Raw genomic sequence first — 13,291 nt, 5'->3', positions numbered from 1 at the left:
TCACCCCGTAATTGCGCATATTAGGTAATAGACCCCCAAACGAACGAGTTCCTCTAAACAATTACCTTTGGTTAAAGCTAGTTTTGTATAAACGAAGTTATATGCTGTAAATCAAAAGTATTAGAAATCAAACATAAAGAGCTAGCTCTTCTGAAACATTGAAACTGCATTGCTGACGCTGTCATACAACTACACTTCTGATGAAGGCCAAAAACGAAAACGCCCGTGTGTTCGAGATTTCGGCGCACGTTGAAGATCCCCAGGTGACCGAAATTAATCCGGAGCCCTCCACTACAGCGCGCCTCGTCGCTTGCGTATCTATAGCGTCAGCGCGTTAAGCCACATAATAATAAATCAACCAATCTCAGAAATTTACGTACCAGTTTATTTTTTTTTCAGGGCTATAACAAAATACGCTCAAATTATGCACCGTTCTTACTGGTCACGTCTGAGGGGTTGTAAAGATAAGATTGGGACCACTTCGCCTTCCACAGAAACAATAAGGGAACTAAAATTTAGGATGCCCACGTGGTCTAATTAATGAATCGTTGCCTTCATATTTAGACTGCTATCATGGCTTCGGCTGGTGAAATCCTCGTTTTCTTGACGCGTGAAAAAAAAAAACGTTATCTCTAACCTGAATTTCGGCAATTTTTTTAGTGGGAGGTCTTATCGGTACATAGATCTGCTGTCATGTTTAGCGTCCGCAGAGCGGCACATTTGTTTGCACATAGCTGCTGGCCTTTTCTCAGTCCAGGAAGCCACGAGCTTTCGCCACTGTTCGGGCCCATGTTAGTGCATTTCTTGACTGCTACTTAGGTGCTAAAGCCTGGAGCTGGTTCAATAGCACATACGATTTTTGCTTCTTTCCATCAACACAGACGGCGAATGAAAAGGGTTGCTTGATGGCACGACATGGGCCAGTTGCATGTAATTACTGCTATCGCGATGAATGCTCCAAAATACAGATTCTATAGAATACATATTTCCGCATAGTAGTATTAGGTTGCTTGTACGAACAAGGAAACTTGCTGACAAACGTTCTGCGTACAGTGATTTTGACGTCCCAAGGAAAAAAGAATGCCAAGAGACCGCCAAAAGGGCGGTCTTTTATACTCTAGGTAATATGCGTTGTGCGCCCGGAGCATTGATCCTTAATCTCCTCGGCGTCGCGGTTCGTCACAAAGCTTACGTTTTTAACTTGTATCAAAAATTGCAATACCAATGAGGTCAGCGTCTGTACCAATGCGGTCAGTGTCTATGCAGGCTCGCAAAGCACGAGTTGTTTTACGCGCACTTCTTCTTTAGTCCAAAAAAGTGACATTTATTTTTGGTTTCAAGTCTAAAGAATGGCCTAAAACGTATAATGGACAAATGAAACGCGAACACGAAATTATGAACCGGAACACACAAATAGCGCGATTTCTTTCCATGCAAGTGAAATAATCGCGCCGCTATATAACAGCAGAGTCTAAAACATTGAAGGACTCTGATAACAGTAACAAAGATTGAAAATGTGTCTTTCCAAATATACCACTAGCGAGCCATTGTTTTGCATTCACAATCCATATTCTTTCCTCTAGAGCGTTCGGTTTAATATTTTCGTGTTTTCATTCATTCGTCCATGAGTGTACATGTATATACAGCACACTGTGTTCGGTGGCTATGCGCTAGCCCACGCATGACCTTCGGAACTCCGGTGATTGGGCAGGGGCGGTGCTAGACCTGTGACAGACATCAGCCGTTCACCTTTCGAAGAGCAGGAGCGTGATTTGGTTCCGAATGAATTAATGCGATCGGGAGCCAGACGTTTTCTTGTCGACTTTTGAGCATTAACTGCCATAGGAAAAACGAGTACTCGGCTACGGCATCATAGCCGTACATCTTTTATACTCCGGCAGGCGAAAAGAGGTTGGCCGCTCGGAAGACGTGTACGTGCTGCTCATCTTTTGATGAGCGGCTTTCAAAGAAAAAAAGAGTACTCGGCAGCCGCAAGCTTGCCGCACGTCTTGTGATCAATGTTGCGGGAGCAAGCGCCGTTCCTCGGCGGCGGGTGACTTACCAGAGAATTTATAAGCAACCCGCGCCGGGCAGAAACCGTGGTTACGGCAAACCAGTGAAAGGCGACCAACATATGAGCATTGGCTGCCGAAAACGTTCGAAGGTGACGGCAGCCGGATTCGTACCGTCCATTTTATTATCAACGGCAGCCAATTCGTTGCCTCTTGCCGAGCATGCCGGAAAACAGCCATAGGATGGCCGGTCAAGAAACGGACTTTCCGTGCTGCCTGGGGATCCAACTAGCTCAGATTCTGCCTGTTGTAATATCCTTGTCGTGTTCTCTGAGCCTGACTAACATTCCTCTACATGCGTCAGCGCTGGTACTTCGTTTCTTGCCATTGTCTGCTTACTCAGTTAAATCTAGGCTGACCAGTAATAATTCAAGTATGATCCAAATAGCTCAGAGTCTGCCTGTTTGAATATTTCTTCCTAGTTCTCTGAGCCGGTATAACACTCCCCTACATGCGTTAGAGCTTGTGCTTTGTTTTTTGTCATTGTCTTGGTACCCTGATAAATTTAGGCTGACCAGTAATAATTCAAGTATGATCCAACTACCTCAGATTCTGCCTATTCTAAAATTTCTTTCTAGTTCTCTGAACCTTACTAACACTCCCCTACATGCGTCAGCCCTTGTGCTTCGTTTCTGGTCATTGTCTGCGTACCCAGTTAAATTTAGACTGACCAGTAATGATTCAAGTAGGATCCAACTCGCTCAGATTCTGCCTATTTTAATATTTTTTCTAGTTCTCTGAGCCTGCCTAAAACTCCCCTACATGCGCCAGCGCTTGTGCTTCGTTTCTTGTCATTGTCTGCGTACCCAGTTAAAATTAGGTTAACCAGTAATAATTCAACTATGATCCAACCAGCTCAGATTCTGCCTATTGTAGTATCTTTCTGGAGTTCTCTGAGCTTGACTAACACTCCCCTACATGCGTCAGCGCTGGTGCTTCGTTTCTTGCCATTGTCTGTGTACTCACTTAAATTTAGGCTGACCAGTAATAATTCAAGTATGATCAAACTAGCTCAGATTCTGCCTATTCTAAATGTTCTTTCTAGTTCTCTGAGCCTGACTAACACTCTCCTACATGTGTCAGCGCTTGTGCTTCGTTTCTTCTCATTGTCTGTGTACCCAGTTAAATTTAGGCTGACCAGTAATTATTCAAGTAGGATCCAACTAGCTCAGATTATGCCTATTCAAATATTTCTTTCTAGTTCTCTGAGCCTGAATAACACTCCCCGACATGCGTCAGGGCTTGTTCTTCGTTTCTAGTTATTGTCTGCGTACCCAGTTAAAATTAGGCTTACCAGTAATAATTCAAGTATGATCCAAATAGCTCAGATTCTGCCTTTTGTAATACTTCTTTCTAGTAATCTGAGCCTGACTAACACTCCCCTACATGCGTTAGTGCTTGTGCGTCGTTTTTTGTCATTGTCTGCGTACCCTGGTAAATTTAGGCTGACCAGTATTATTTCGAGTATGATCCAACTAGCTCAGACTCTGCCTATTCTAACATTTCTTTCTAGTTCTCTGAGCCTGACTCACACTCCCTGACATGCGTCAGCGCATGTGCTTCGTTTCTTTTCATTGTCTGCGTACCCAGTTATATTTGGGCTGACCAGTATTATTCAAGTATGATCCAACTAGCTCAGATTATGCCTATTCAAATATTTCTTTCTAGTTCTCTGAGCCTGACTAGCACTCCCCTACATGCGTCAGCGCTTGAGCTTCGTTTCTTGTCATTGTCTGCGTAATCAGTTAAATTTAGGCTAACCAGTATTATTTCAAGTATGATCCAACTACCTGAGATTCTGCCTCTTTGAATATTTCTTTCTAGTAATCTGAGCCTGACTAACACTCCCCTACATGCGTTAGCGCTTGTGCGTCGTTTTTTGTCATTGTCTGCGTACCCTGGTAAATTTAGGCTGACCAGTATTATTTCGAGTATGATCCAACTAGCTCAGACTCTGCCTATTCTAACATTTCTTTCTAGTTCTCTGAGCCTGACTCACACTCCCTGACATGCGTCAGCGCATGTGCTTCGTTTCTTTTCATTGTCTGCGTACCCAGTTATATTTGGGCTGACCAGTATTATTCAAGTATGATCCAACTAGCTCAGATTCTGCCTATTCTAATATTTCTTTCCAGTTTTCTGAGCCTGACTAACACTCCTCTACATGCGCCAGCGCTTGTGCTTCGTTTCTTCTCATTGTCTGTGTACCCAGTTAAATTTAGGCTGACCAGTAATTATTCAAGTAGGATCCAACTAGCTCAGATTATGCCTATTCAAATATTTCTTTCAAGTTCTCTGAGCCTGAATAACACTCCCCGACATGCGTCAGCGCTTGTTCTTCGTTTCTAGTTATTGTCTGCGTACCCAGTTAAATTTAGGCTTTCCAGTAATATTTCAAGTGAGATCCAACTAGCTCAGATTCTGCCTATTCTAATATTTCTTTCTAGTTCTCTAAACCTGACTAACACTCCCCGACATGCGTCAGCGCATGTGCTTCGTTTCTTTTCATAGTCCGCCTACCGAGTTATATTTAGGCTGACCAGTAATAATTCAAGTATTATCCAACTAGCTCAAACTCTGCCTATTCTAATATTTCTTTCTAGTTCGCTGAGCCTGACTAAAACTCCCCTACATGCGCCAGCGCTTGTGTTTCGTTTCTTGTCATTGTCTGCGTACCGATTTAAATTTACGCTGACCTGTATGTATTCAAGTTGGATCCAACTAGGTCAGATTCTGCCTATTCTAAAATTTCTTTCTCTTTCTTCGAGCCTGACTAACACTCGCCGACAGAAATCTGCGCTTGTACTTCGTTTCTTGTCACTGTCTGCGTAACCAGTTACATTTAGGCTAACCAGTAATAATTCAAGTATGATCCAACTAGCTCAGATTCTGCCTGTTGTAATATCTTTCTCGTGTTCTCTGAGCCTGACTAACATTCCTCTACATGCGTCAGCGCTGGTGCTTCGTTTCTTGCCATTGTCTTATTACTCAGTTAAATTTAGTATGACCAGTAATAATTCAAGTATGATCCAAATAGCTCAGATTCTGCCTGTTTGAATATTTCTTCCTAGTTCTCTGAGCCGGTATAACACTCCCCTACATGCGTTAGAGCTTGTGCTTTGTTTTTTGTCATTGTCTTGGTACCCTGATAAATTTAGGCTGACCAGTAATATTTCAAGTATGATCCAACTAGCTCAGATTCTGCCTATTCTAAATGTTCTTTCTAGTTCTCTGAGCCTGACTGACACTCTCCTACATGTGTCAGCGCTCGTGCTTCGTGTCTTGGTATTGGCTGCGTACCCGGTTATATTTAGGCTAACCAGTATTATTCAAGTATGATTCAACTAGGTCAGATTCTGCCTAAGCTTATATTTCTTTCTAGTTCGCTGAGCCTGACTAAAACCCCCCTACATGCGCCAGCGCTTGTGCTTCGTTACTTGTCATTGTCTGTGTACCCAGTTAAATTTAGGCTGACCAGCAATTATTCAAGTAGGATCCAACTAGCTCAGATTATGCCCACTCAAATATTTCTTTCTAGTTCTCTCAGCCTGACTAACACTCCCCGACATGCGTCAGCGCTTGTTCTTCGTTTCTAGTTATTGTCTGCGTACCCAGTTAAAATTAGGCTTACCAGTAATAATTCAAGTATGATCCAAATAGCTCAGATTCTGCCTTTTGTAATACTTCTTTCTAGTTCTCTGAGCCTGACTAGCACTCCTCTACATGCGTTAGCGCATTTGCTTCGTTTTTTGTCATTGTCTGCGTACCCTCTTAAATTTAGGCTTTCCAGTAATATTTCAAGTGAGATCCAACTAGCTCAGATTCTGCCTATTCTAATATTTCTTTCTAGTTCTCTAAACCTGACTAACACTCCCCGACATGCGTCAGCGCATGTGCTTCGTTTCTTTTCATTGTCTGTCTACCGAGTTATATTTAGGCCAACCAGTATTAATTCAAGTATTATTCAACCAGCTCAAACTCTGCCTATTCTAATATTTCTTTCTAGTTGGCTGAGCCTGACTAAAACTCCCCTACATGCGCCAGCGCTTGTGTTTCGTTTCTTGTCATTGTCTGCGTACCAATTTAAATTTAGGCTGACCAGTATGTATTCAAGTAGGATACAACTAGCTCAGATTCTGCCTATTCTAAAATTTCTTTCTCTTTCTTCGAGCCTGACTAACACTCGCCGACATACGTCTGCGCTTGTACTTCGTTTCTTTTCATTGTCTGCGTACCCAGTTAAATTTAGGCTAACCAGTAATAATTCAAGTATGATCCAACTAGTTCAGATTCTGCCTATTTTAATATTTCTTTCTAATTCTCTGAGCCTGACTAAAACTCCCCTACATGCGTCAGCACTGGTGCTTCGTTTCTTGTCATTTTCTGCGTTCCCAGGTAAATTTAGGTTGACCAGTATTATTTCAAGTATGATCCAACTAGCTCAGATTGTGCCTTTTCAAATATTTCCTTCTAGTTCTCTGAGCCTGACTAGCACTCCCCTTCATGCGTCAGCGCTTGTGCTTCGTTTCTTGTCATTGTCTGCGTAATCAGTTAAATTTAGGCTAACCTGTAATATTTCAAGTATGATCCAACTAGCTCAGATTCTGCCTCTTTGAATATTTCTTTCTAGTTCTCTGAACCTGACTAACACTCCCCGACATGCATCAGCGCATGTACTTCATTTCTTTTCATTTTCTGCGTACCCAGTTATATTTGGGATGTCCAGTATTATTCAAGTATGATCCAAATAGCTCACATTCTGCCTATTCTAAAATTTCTTTCTAGTTCTCTAAACCTGACTAACACACCCCGACATGCGTCAGCGCATGTGCTTCGGTTGTTTTCATCGTCTGCCTACCGAGTTATATTTAGGCTGACCAGTATTGATTCAAGTATGATCCAACTAACTCAAACACTGCCTATTCTATTATTTCTTTCTAGTTCGCTGAGCCTGACTAAAACTCCCCTACATGCGTCAGCGCTCATGCTTCGTTTCTTGTCATTGTCTGGGTACCCAGTTAAATTTAGGAGGACCAGTAATAATTCCAGTATGATCCAACTACTTCAGATTCTGCCTATTTTAATATTTCTTTCTTATTCTCTGAGCCTGAATAACTCTCCCCTACATGCGTCAGCACTGGTGCTTCGTTTTTTGTCATTGTCTGCGTATTCAGTATATTTAGGCTGACCAGTAATAATTCAAGTATGATCCAACTAGCTCAGATTCTGCCTATTGTAATATCTTTCTCGTGTTCTCTGAGCCTGACTAACATTCCTCTACATGCGTCAGCGCTGGTGCTTCGTTTCTTGCCATTGTCTTATTACTCAGTTAAATTTAGGCTGACCAGTAATAATTCAAGTATGATCCAAATAGCTCAGATTCTGCCTGTTTGAATATTTCTTTCTAGTTCTGTGAGCCGGTATAACACTCCCCTACATGTGTTAGAGCTTGTGCTTTGTTTTTTGTCATTGTCTCGGTACCCTGTTAAATTTAGTCTGACCAGTAATATTTCAAGTATGATCCAACTAGCTCAGATTCTGGCTATTCTAATATTTCTTTCTAGTTCTCTGAGCCTGAATAGCACGCCCAAACAATGCGTAAGCGCTTGTGCTTCGTTTCTGGTCATTGTCTGCGTACCCAGTTAAATTGAGACTGACCAGTAATGATTCAAGTAGGATCCAACTCGCTCAGATTCTGCCTATTTTAATATTTTTTTCTAGTTCTCTGAGCCTGCCTAAAACTCCCCTAGATGCGCCAGCGCTTGTGCTTCGTTTCTTGTCATTGTCTGTATACCCAGTTAAATTTAGGAGGACCAGTAATTATTCAAGTAGGATCCAACTAGCTGAGATTCTGCCTATTCTAAAATTTCTTTCTCTTTCTTCGAGCCTGACTAACACTCCCCTACATGCGTTAGCGCTTGTGCTTCGTTTTTTGTCATTGTCTGCGTACCCTGTTAAATTTAGGCTAACCAGTATTATTTCAAGTATGATCCAACTAGCTCAGACTCTGCCTATTCTAACATTTCTTCCTATTTCTCTGAGCCTGACTCACACTCCCTGACATGCGTCAGCGCACGTACTTCGTTTCTTTTCATTGTCTGCGTACCCAGTTATATTTGGGCTGACCAGTATTATTCAAGTATGATCCAACTAGCTCAGACTCTGCCTATTCTAATATTTCTTTCTAGTTCTCTGAACCTTACTTACACTCCCCGACATGCATCAGCGCATGTGCTTCATTTCTTTTCATTGTCTGCGTACCCAGTTATATTTGGGATGTCCAGTATTATTCAAGTATGATCCAACTAGCTGAGATTCTGCCTATTCTAAAATTTCTTTCTAGTTCGCTGAACCTGACTAAAACTCCCGTACATGCGCCAGCGCATGTGCTTCGATTCTTGTCATTACTGCGTACCCAATTAAATTTAAGCTGACCAGTATATATTCAAGTAGGATCCAACTAGCTCAGATTCTGACTATTCTAAAACTCCTTTCTATTTCTCTGAGCCTGACTAACACTCCCCTACATGCGTCAGCACTGGTGGTTCCTTTCTTGTCATGGTCGGCGTACTCAGTAAATTTAGGCTGACCAGTAATATTTCAAGTATGATACAAATAGCTCAGATTCTGCCTATTCTAAAATTTCTTTCTAGTTCTCTAAACCTGACTAACACTCCCCGACATGCGTCAGCGGATGTGCTTCGGTTCTTTTCATCGTCTGCCTACCGAGTTATATTTAGGCTGACCAGTAATAATTCAAGTATGATCCAAATAACTCAAACACTGCCTATTCTAATATTTCTTTCTAGTTCGCTGAGCCTGACTAAAACTCCCCTACATGCGCCAGCGCATGTGATTCGTTTCGTGTCATTGTCTGCGTACCCAATACAATTTAGGCTGACCATTATATATTCAAGTAGGATCCAACTAGCTCAGATTCTGCCTATTCTAAAATTTCTTTCTATTTCTCTGAGCCTGACTAACACTCCCCTACATGCGTCAGCGCTCAATCTTCGTTTCTTGTCATTGTCTGGGTACCCAGTTAAATTTACGCTAAACACTAATAATTCAAGTATGATCCAACTAGTTCAGATTCTGCCTATTTTAATATTTCTTTCTTATTCTCTGAGCCTGAATAACACTCCCCTACATGCGTCAGCACTGGTGCTTCGTTTTTTGTCATTGTCTGTATATTCAGTAAATTTAGGCTGACCAGTAATAATTCAAGTATGATCCAACTAGCTCAGATTCTGCCTATTTTAATATTTCTTTCTAGTTCTCTGAGCCGGTATAACACTCCCCTACATGTGTTAGAGCTTGTGCTTTGTTTTTTGACATTGTCTCGGTACCCTGTTAAATTTAGGCTGACCAGTAATAATTCAAGTATGATCCAACTAGCTCAGATTCTGCCTATTCTAAAATTTCTTTCTAGTTCTCTGAACCTTACTAACACTCCAATACATGCGTCAGCTCTTGTGCTTTGTTTCTTGTCATTGTCTGCGTACCCAGTTAAATTTAGGCTGGCCAGTAATATTTCAAGTATGATCCAACTAGCTCAGATTCTGGCTATTCTAATATTTCTTTCTAGTTCGCTGAGCCTGAATAGCACGCCCATACATGCGTAAGCGCTTGTGCTTCATTTCTGGTCATTGTCTGCGTACCCAGTTAATTTTAGACTGACCAGTAATGATTGAAGTAGGATCCAACTCGCTCAGTACTGCCTATTTTAATATTTTTTTGTAGTTTTCTGAGCCTGCCTAAAACTCCCCTACATGCGCCAGCGCTTGTGCTTCGTTTCTTGTTATTGTCTGTATACCCAGATAAATTTAGGCTGACCAGTAATTATTCAAGTAGGATCCAACTATCTCCAACTCTGCCTATTCTAATATTTCTTTCTAGTTCACTGAGCCTGACTAAAACTCCCCTACATGCGCCAGCGCTTGTGTTTCGTTTCTTGTCATTGTCTGCGTACCCATTTAAATTTACGCTGACCAGTATGTATTCAAGTAGGATCCAACTAGCTCAGATTCTGCCTATTCTAAAATTTCTTTCTCTTTCTTCGAGCCTGACTAACACTCGCCGACAGACGTCTGCGCTTGTACTTCGTTTCTTGTCATTGTCTGCGTACCCAGTTAAATTTAGGCTGACCAGTAATAATTGAAGTATTATACAAATAGCTCAGATTATGCCTATTCTAAAATTTCTTTCTATTTCTTTGAGCCTGACTAAAACTCCCCTCATTGGGTCAGCGCTTGTGCTTCGTTTCTTGTCATTGTCTGCATTCCCAGGTAAATTTAGGTTTACCAGTATTATTTCAAGTATGATCCAACTAGCTCAGATTCTGCCTATTCTAATATTTCTCTCTAGTTCTCTGAGACTGACTAACACTCCCCTTCATGCGTCAGCGCTTGTGCTTCGTTTCTTGTCATTGTCTGCGTAATCAGTTAAATTTAGGCTAACCTGCATTATTTTCAAGTATGATCCAACTAGCTCAGATTCTGCCTCTTTGAATATTTCTTTCTAGTTCTCTGAGCCTGACTAACACTCCCCTACATGCGTTAGCGCTTGTGCTTCGTTTTTTGTCATTGTCTGCGCACCCTGTTAAATTTAGGCTAACCAGTATTATTTCAAGTATGATCCAACTAGCTCAGACTGTGCCTATTCTAACATTTCTTTCTAGTTCTCTGAGCCTGAATCACACTCCCTTACATGCGTCAGCGCATGTGCTTCATTTCTTTTCATTTTCTGCGTACCCAGTTATATTTCGGCTGACCAGTATTATTCAAGTATGATCCAACCAGCTCAGAATTTGCCTTTCCTAATATTTCTTTCTAGTTCTCTTAGCCTGACTAGCACTCCCCTACATGCGTCAGCGCTTGTGCTTCGTTTCTTGTCATTGTCTGCGTAATCAGTTAAATTTAGGCTAACCTGTATAATTTCAAGTATGATCCAACTAGCTCAGATTCTGCCTCTTTGATATTTCTTTCTAGTTCTCTGAGCCTGACTAACACTCCCCTACATGCGTTATCGCTTGTGCTTCGTTTCTTGTCATTGTCTGCGTACCCTGTTAAATTAGGCTAACCAGTAATATTTCAAGTATGATCCAACTAGCTCAGACTCTGCCTATTCTAACATTTCTTTCTAGTTCTCTGAGCCTGACTCACACTCCCTGACATGCGTCAGCGCATGTACTTCGTTTCTTTTCATTGTCTGCGTACCCAGTTATATTTGGGCTGACCAGAATTATTCAAGTATGATCCAACTAGCTCAGACTCTGCCTATTCTAATATTTCTTTCTAGTTCTCTGAACCTGACTAGCACTCCCCGACATGCATCAGCGCATGTGCTTCATTTCTTTTCATTGTCTGCGTACCCAGTTATATTTGGGATGTCCAGTATTATTCAAGTATGATCCAACTAGCAGAGATTCTGCCTATTCTAATATTTCTTTCTAGTTCGCTGAGCCTGACTAAAACTCCCGTTCATGCGCCAGCGCATGTGCTTCGATTCTTGTCATTACTGCGTACCCAATTAAATTTAAGCTCACCAGTATATATTCAAGTAGGATCCAACTAGCTCAGATTCTGCCTATTCTAAACTTCTTTCTATTTCTCTGAGACTGACTAACACTCCCCTACATGCGTCAGCACTGGTGCTTCGTTTCTTGTCATTGTCTGCGTACTCAGTAAATTTAGGCTGACCAGTAATATTTCAAGTATGATACAAATAGCCCAGATTCTGCCTATTCTAAAATTTCTTTCTAGTTCTCTAAACCTGACTAACACTCCCCGACATGCGTCAGCGCATGTGCTTCGGTTCTTTTCATCGTCTGCCTACCGAGTTATATTTAGGCTGACCAGTAATAATTCAAGTATGATCCAACTAACTCAAACTCTGCCTATTCTAATATTTCTTTCTAGTTCGCTGAGCTGACTAAAACTCCCCTACATGCGCCAGCGCATGTTATTCGTTTCGTGTCATTGTCTGCGTACCGAATTAAATTTAGGCTGACCATTATATATTCAAGTAGGATCCAACTAGCTCAGATTCTGCCTATTCTAAAATTTCTTTCTATTTCTCTGAGCCTGACTAACACACCCCGACATGCGTCAGCGTTTGTGCTTCGTTTCTTGTCATTGTCTGCGTACCCAGTTAAAATTAGGTTAACCAGTAATAATTCAACTATCATCCAACTAGCTCAGATTCTGCCTATTGTATTTTTTCGTTCTAGTTCTCTGAGCCTGACTAACACTCCCTAACATGCGTCCGCGCTTGTGCTTCGTTTCTTGTCATTGTCTGCGTAATCAGTTAAATTTAGGCTAACCAGTATTATTTCAAGTATGATCCAACTAGCTCAGATTCTGCCTATTTGAATATTTCTTTCTAGTTCTCTAAACCTGACTAACACTCCCCGACATGCGTTAGCATTTTTGCTTCGTTTTTTGTCATTGTCTTCGTACCCTGTAAATTTAGGCTTTCCAGTAATATTTCAAGTGAGATCCAACTAGGCCAGATTCTGCCTATTCTAATATTTCGTTCTAGTTCTCTGAGCCTGACTAACACTCCCCGACATGCGTCAGCGCATGTGCTTCGTTTCTTTTCATTGTCTGCGTACCCAGTTATATTTGGGCTGACCAGAATTATTCAAGTATGATCCAACTAGCTCAGACTCTGCCTATTCTATTTCTTTCTACTTATCTGAGCCTGAATAACACTCCCCGACATGCGTCAGCGCATGTGCATCGTTTCTTTTCATTGTCTGCGTACCCAGTTATATTTGGGCTGACCAGAATTATTCAAGTATGATCCAACTAGCTCAGACTCTGCCTATTCTAATATTTCTTTCTAGTTCTCTAAACCTGACTAACACTCCCCGACATGCGTCAGCGCATGTGCTTCGTTTCTTTTCATTGTCTGCGTACCCAGTTATATTTGGGCTGACCAGAATTATTCAAGTATGATCCAACTAGCTCAGACTCTGCCTATTCTAATATTTCTTTCTAGTTCTCTGAACCTGACTAACACTCCCCGACATGCATCAGCGCATGTGCTTCATTTCTTTTCATTGTCTGCGTACCCAGTTATATTTGGGCTGTCCAGTATTATTCAAGTATGATCTAACTAGCTGATATTCTGCCTATTTTAATATTTCTTTCTAGTTCTCTGAGCCTGACTAACACTCCCCGACATGCGTCAGCGCTTGTTCTTCGTTTCTAGTC

Source organism: Haemaphysalis longicornis, unplaced genomic scaffold (genome assembly GCF_048455015.1).
Source record: "Haemaphysalis longicornis isolate Haplotype H1 unplaced genomic scaffold, Haemaphysalis longicornis Haplotype H1 scaffold_15, whole genome shotgun sequence".
NCBI classification, from domain to species: domain Eukaryota; kingdom Metazoa; phylum Arthropoda; class Arachnida; order Ixodida; family Ixodidae; genus Haemaphysalis; species Haemaphysalis longicornis.
Note: the sequence above shows the minus strand (reverse complement) of the source record.